This window comes from Glossina fuscipes, unplaced genomic scaffold, assembly GCF_014805625.2.
Source record: "Glossina fuscipes isolate IAEA_lab_2018 unplaced genomic scaffold, Yale_Gfus_2 0, whole genome shotgun sequence".
NCBI lineage: Eukaryota > Metazoa > Arthropoda > Insecta > Diptera > Glossinidae > Glossina > Glossina fuscipes.
In genome coordinates this window covers 18477450-18485160 of record NW_023998414.1, presented here as the reverse complement: position 1 = coordinate 18485160, position 7711 = coordinate 18477450, and the positions used below count along the sequence as shown (strand labels likewise).

Here is a 7711-nt window from a genome sequence, read left to right as displayed (position 1 = left end):
TAGTTTGTGTCTTTGCTAGTTATATTTAAATATAACTTCACACCCTTGCTATGAGACTGTCAAGGCAACGATAACAGCGATAGCAAGGCGACGGAAGATGCAATTTTACTAAATATCATAATGAGAAAGTTGAACCAGATTATAAAAAATTCGGGTTACAATTAAATTAAATTAAGATACGAATTTACAAACAAACGTTTTGTTTTTAACTTCTTTTTTTTACTCTACGAAAGACTTCAAAATTTTCCTATTCGAACCGTGGCGACTGTACGAAATCTGAAAGTTATTATTTACGCTGATTAAACAAATGAAAATATAATAATGGACCACGGTCCATCATTAAATACCCTACCCAGTCTTACGTTCAATACCGTTATTCATGTAATGACTTCCCAAAATAAATGAAGCGGTCCGATCCGAACACGTCGGTGTCTTGAATTTCATCAAAATATTTTAAAAGTTACGATTTCTTGGCTGAACACAAGGTAGGCAGACAAAGTTAGGGAGAGAGGGACTTGAGATAGATTCGCTAGAAATGATTCTGAATCGACCATTATAAAAAAAAAGTTAGATTTATTCCAAGTCCTTTTCGGTGTTGCATATATCCGCACAAACTTACTATACTGTACAGTACTGGACCGCAAAAAGTGCAAAGTAGAAAAAAAAAAGGACAGGCATCTAATGGATAAAAGATGAGCAAAATGAAATGTTTAAAGCAACAATTTTTATGACAAAATATATAGCCGCCCTTTGAAGATAAGAGAAACAAAAAAAGAGATTTCAACTATCTAAACCACCACCAAACAACAACAACAAAAGCGTTTAAAAAAGAAAACAAAGTTTGCCTAGAAATTAACACCGCATGAGTTCTTTCATCTTATGTTTTGAAAAGACTTTTAAAACACAACAACCTGTGCATGCATTTCCATTCTAAGCCAGTGGTTATATTAAAATACGCTGATGTAGAAAATTTAATGAACATTTTTTTATAGACTTTCTTATTTTCTAAAATTATGAGACAGTATTAAAGAAAACAAAATAGATACCGTACGTACGTACGTACGTACGTACACCTACACGCATGCATGAATATATATATACATACACACACATATATATATATATATACGTATATAGATAATGTAAAAGAATTTGTATGAATTTGTATAGGTATTCCTAGTATACTCGCAGCAGTACAATTACGAACAGATTCCGTAACATTTAAAAATTCAAAAACAGCCAACCAACCAGCCAGCCAGCCAGCCAGCCATACGAGCAAAAGGCTTGTCATTGAGAAAAATTAAAAAGGTGGAAAAATGGAAAGAATAAAAAAAATAAATAAATAAATAAACAAACATGAACACACAAACATATATGTACACATATAGATACACACACACAAATACAATGTAAACAACTCTTCAAATGTTGGTTGACTTGGTAACTGAACCCTTTTCATATTTATAATATATATAGGCAGTTAATGCAGGTCTTTGTTAAAATCTTTTTTTCTTTTTTTCGCTTTTTTTTTGCCTTTACTGCCTTTATAGACTTTTTCTCTTTCTCCATTCCATTATAAACTATAGACTTGAAGATTGCCCTGATACTGCTATATATGTATATGCATAGATTCGCTGGAACAATTCCCGTACAATGTATTCTATATGAAGAATAATAATCGTCTCCCCAGACTTCTCGATCGAATTGCCCGCCTGTTCGTTAAGTATAACGAACATAAATTAATTTATGTTAGCAATGCCAGAAGTAAGGCCATAAGTACAGTATCTCATTCATATCCAAATTTAGAGAAGAAAAAATCGATGACAAAGTTATTTATGTAATAAAATTGTAACATTGTTAGGGCATTAACATTAAACAAACATGCTAGAGAAGTTAAGTTTCATTAAAATGCTTTTTGTGTTTGCTTTTTATTGCAAATTTTATGAGGCGACTTTCTTTTATTTTTTTATTTTTTTATTTTTTTTTATTACACCTCTAACACGACATTTATATTTGCCTTTTTATGTACATGTATCTCCTCTTTTTTAATTATAAATCTTTCTTCTTTTTTTTTTTTTTTTAAATAAGTTTCATAAGATTTTGAAAGCAGGCAGTTTTTTTAATTACAAAAAGTCCTACTTACTTACTTTATAAGCTTGCAAAGAAAACAGAAAAAAAAAAATGAATTTTTGATACTCTATAATATTGGGTGGGTTTGGACGATTCTTTCCTTTTCTATACGCAGGCTGGAGAATGAGAGTGACAATTTTTACCGCTATTCGTGATATATTGTCGTTCATGAGTCATGGGTAAAAAACTAGGTTTTTTCGACTTTTTACTATTGGCGTGTCCTTTGTCCGATTTCGATCATTATTAATAGCAAATCGCTAAAAAAAGCTAGCACCGTTCGTATCAAATTTGAAAATCACAGCTTGATTTTTGAAAGACTGATGAACTGATTTGCCTAGGTGGACGCGGTAGTTGATGCTGCTCAAGGATACACAAAATTTATATGGTCTTTGAAGCTTCCTCCTTGTCGCGGCCGTGGCCCGTTTCTTTCATTTTTCTATAGGCACAGTAAAATTATTCGTAGAATATATCTGCAGATTTTCATTCCTGTATTTGACGTAAAATAGACATGATCTCAATTTATCTTTGACTTGGCCACGATGGCATCTCTGAGACTTACTTGTGAGCGTTGTAAACGTTACAACCCCCACCCCCCTAGCTTTCATGATTTTCATAAGATTTTGGTATTCGCTTAGCTGATCTTTTATATGAAATGCTAGTACATTCACAAAACTTGAATGTGTAATGAGGCATTAGATCTAATTGTTTTGAACTGAACAAGACTGACTCGCAACAATCAATGTTGTCTTTGAGTCAATTTGAGGTATGGCTTCAAGAGTATGACGATAACGCAGAGAGCCAGAGAACAAATCGAATTATTTCTAACAAAGTTCAGGGCAGATTGTCCGTGCTACGATATTGAAAATTTGGAGAAAAAGGTGTAAACTACTAGATACCTCTCAAATAGAATTAATTATGTAAATAAAATGATCCTATACATACGTATATAATTAGCTATATATATGTATACTAACTAAATACACAATATGTGCATATTTCTACCAATTATGTACATATATATATTATTTATATTAATATATATAATACGTCAGCCAACTATCAGCCAACATATAAATACAATTTCTTCTCGTTTTTCGCTTATTTTTTATTTCTATGATTTCCTTTTTTGGCCTGTTTTTGGAGTCAACCACAAAACAAGTATTATTAAGAACAAGTATTGCGAGCAGACATAACACAGTAATGTGGGAGCAATATAGTAACATCATCGTCATCATCGTCATCATCACCATCATCATCTTAATCATTACTCAACCGCTATAACATGGTTATTGAAAATTAACTGCCATAAAACTTGTTTTCCATATGTGTTCGAAAAGGAAAGAGAACACAACGCAACTTCAGGGATTTCTCAATAACCGAACCTCCATATCGCGGCATACAGATAGTGGTTTCTGTTTTCATTATAAATCACGTTTAAGTTTCTTTATAATTTTCACTTGATGTCTTTAACCGTTTGCTGTCTTAAAATCTTTTTCTTTTTTTCTTTTCTTTTGCTTGGTTTGCTGCTGGAGATTCTTCACAGAATGCATAAGTGCACACTATGGAATCTGGTTTACATTTATGTGGAAGCAAAAAGAAATAAAAAACAGCAAACGGCAAACGACACATACACACAAACACATACAAATGTATATATATATATATATATATATATATTGCTAGAGGTTTCCGCTTACATGCCTTTAGAGAGTTACAAAAACAATGTTAAAATACATTTTCTACAATATTTGCTGAAGTCTAAGCTGTTTATAGATCTTAATTATATACATTACAATATAATATAAATAAATATATATATATAAACAATATATTATATATACATTAAGGGCAAACAGCATCTTATAATAACTAAGTATAGCTAACGATTTCAATTACAGTGTTGCGCGCAAGCAAGATTTCTTTCGAATCGTAAATTATCTTGAAATGAATATGAAACAAATTGTCGTAATACTCGTCGAACGTCACCCCCTTTAAGCGATAAGCGGAAGAACGGCAGCTGTGTAATGGAAAGGATATGTTTTCTTTGGCTCAAACCATTTCACCTTTGCATAGTTACTCATCTAAATATTGTTTTTAAAGACCCGACCAATCACTGCTCATGCTTTTAAGCCTTGACTATGACCAGATTTGCTAGAAGGATTGCTCATACCTAACACTTTCTTAGTCTGCAACTTGAGCGGCAGTATGCCCAACGTAAATGGAAATCGTTCTACACTCGTTACGGTGCTTTAACTATCGATTATCGAATAAACTCAATGTGCCATCGGACGCCATAAGATAGGTATTGAAGGCAGAGAGTAAACTTGCTCATGCTAAACCAATTCTGATCTCGAGGTCAAACTTGACTCGATTTACTGGTTGAATTATCTGGTTGCGTGAAACATAATACTAGTTGCGTTGCTCGTCAGACTATTCTCAACTTGAATAAAGTGTGAAACGATCATCTAAAAAGTTTCCGCTAATAAAGTCTGATAGATGGCGTAAAGCCATCTTTAGTGAAAACCGGCCAAATACAGTGCCTTAGATAATTCAAAGTTCAAGCTATCGGTTACAGGGCAGAAGTTATCTTAACACGAGAGGCATCCTTTGTGCATGCAATTACAAATCAAGTCATCAATTGTACTGTTTAGTAATTAAACAAATGCCATTACTCTTATTAGGACATCTGAGGTGTCCACTGTTTAACTCTCATCCGGCCGATGATGGATAAAGAGTCAATCTTATAGTTATTATAAAATTATGATGGTTTTTATGTAAAATTCTTTTCTTTTTTTCTTAACTGACCTGAATTCAGGAAGTTTTTCTTTCAATCTCTTCAGTCATAAGAAATACATGATAGTTGGTTTTTTCTTTTTTTCTTTTTTTTCCAACATATATTTATCTGATTATTTAACCATTGGAGTGAATGCACGAATAAAAGCATCTACATATACGAGGGAATTAAGGGCTTAAGCAGGAAGTTGATGATTTTTTATGCATTGTTATTCCAATCTAGATTATTTGTCAGCGGCAAAACCGCACTGAACGGTCAGTTGTATTATGGGATACAATGCTGAAAAGTGTTTAAAGTGTGGCTGAAGTTATACACATAGAAGTGCAATAAATGTTGTACTGTCTGCAATAAACTTTAACAGCGATAAAGATGAGTGCAACGATTGCCTGAGTGGTGAAGAATGCAAAAGTAGAATAGAAAAAAACAAAAAAACAAAAAAACAAAAAAAAAAAAAAAAGAATTCAACCAAGACGCAACCAATTGGTGTATCGTGTCAAGCAAATTAATAAGCGAGAAAATTTATGAGAATTTTATAGGGAGTCATTTTTAAAAATATATTTTCAGAATAATTTCATTGGGTGTATAAATAAATTCCCGAAATTTTAGATATGTATGAATCCTAGAGAGATATGAAAAAAAATGCAGCTAAAGCTTGATTAAATTGACTTGGAATGAAAATGCAATCAACTACAAAGCAGTTACAAAGTAGTTTTCGAAATATTGCGCAAAACTTTCAATCCATGAAAACGATTAAAATTTTTTTTTATTTATTTGAAATACATTTTTGTCGCAGCTTGAGATACTCCCCCTTTACACGTAGCATCTTCCGATTACCGTTTATTCTGATCAACGCAGTCATAAGTTCACAGAAGTTGAACATATGCGAAAATGGATGCATGGGTATTTCGTCGCCTGCCAAACCTGATGCCCAATGCTGATGCATATATCGATTGTTAAGCTTCGGCTAAAATGTATTTCAAATACCGTTAAATTTTATCAAAAAAAAAAAAAAAAAAAAAAAAGAACAGCTGGAATCCATTCGCTTACCTATTAATTATTTAGAAATGCTTTTGGCTGACCGTTTCGTTTCCCTTTCTTAAATGCATTTGAAGAATTAAGTTAACGGTAAACGAATTATTATGAAAAGCTTAAAGCGAATCTGGAATAACCCATTAGCCTCGCAAAAGTAAACTCCTTCTATTAGTTGTGATTTTGTTATTTAATCGATCGGCCGTTTCTTTTGCGCAATGACCGTATTTGCACGAAATTTTAGAACAATAGCACAAGAACTTGTAAAATGTTCAAAAAGCTATCAGAGAGCTTTTGTAAAAGGAAGATCAAATTTATCCAATCATTTACTTCGTCGTTTATCTCAGTCGGAAATTCAACGAACAAAGAACCCGCCGGAGGAAAAAACAATGTTAAGCACGTTTCAGACTTTTGCAGTAATTAACAGCTGGAGTAAATCTCAGTTGCGCAAGAATCTTTGAAATATCTGCAGGTATGTCCTTAATCATTATTGAAATTACGCCTGTTGCCTGGCCCTGGCGGCGAATGATAACCGTTTTGAAGATGAAAATCTCCGCAAAATAATTTTGACATCTATTGCCGGTATACGTTCGTATGCCTTCGACTGGGACGCATACGCGCGAGCGGAACAGCGAAGGCTGAATCATATCGGGGCCATAAAACGTGCTTTTAAAGATTGCAAAGAGAATTTTTTATTTACTACACTTTGGTAAATAAGAGTAATTTACGAATGTATTAGCTTTGCATTCGCTAATGGTAATGGTTAAGTAACTAAACTGTCAAGACTACAGCGAAAGGTACCAAAGGTACTTTCCATTGGTTATATGGTTTACTATTAGCTATTAGGGGAAACGGAAAGTAGTGAATGTAAATTTTGTAAGCCTAGCAACTGGAAAACAACAAAATATTTGTTTCTGTTATTGCGTTTTACTTATCATCCTTTACATAACCGGCACATTTCAATGGTTCCCCATAAATGTAAGACTTGTTGTTGTTTGAGATATTATGCTTTGGCTCTTGTTATTGTTGTTATTGCTCGAGTTATGTGGCATCAGATAAACATGTAGTTCTATACACTTTCATTCACAACAATGTTTCCTAGGCAACCACTAGTTAAATTACTTTGTATGTCAATCGAATATTATTTATGCAAGTCTTCACTGCGGCAATACATGGATGAGTTAACGCTTCTGGCAGAACATTTATTATACTTGACCTTTTTTTTAAGGTAAACTGAAATTTAAGGTATGCTTATGCACATGGTTATGTTTGCTTTGCTAGTCAGTGTTGTTTGTTTATACAGGGGGCCGGGGCTTGTTAGCAGCAATACAAAGCTGCTTTCCATAGATTCATTTCAAAATTTTTCTTTATAATTTAGTTCAATCGCCGCATCGGTTCTTTTCACAACTATTTTCCTTCCACTCTTGCTTTATGGTTATGCTGAACTACTTTCGAATTTATGTCAGGCTTCATCTAAGGATAAGTCATGTGTGTTTTAAAGTTATGTCTTGTTTCCTTTGAGATTATATCATGATTCTTTTGAGGTGATGTCTTACTTTTTTCAAGGCCGTATTGTTTACTTTTGCCATTCATTTATGCTACTTATCTATGTTTTGCTATTATGTCATTATTCATATCAGACTATGTCACACTTCTTTCGAAGTAGCGTCGCGAAATTGTCTCTCCTCTTTTTAGAAAGTTTAGGTTTAATCAAACAACGGCGCGCAACTCTGCAAATTATGAAAATCTTGAATCTTA

The 7711-nt window shown here is 33.1% G+C and overlaps 1 protein-coding gene across 1 annotated transcript in view; it reads right to left on the bottom strand.

The window, feature by feature from the left end:
• LOC119638622 (fasciculation and elongation protein zeta-2) overlaps window positions 1–7711 on the bottom strand; it is a 57743-nt gene that overhangs the window by 48800 nt on the left and 1232 nt on the right. The gene's annotated exons all lie outside the window — the stretch shown is intronic.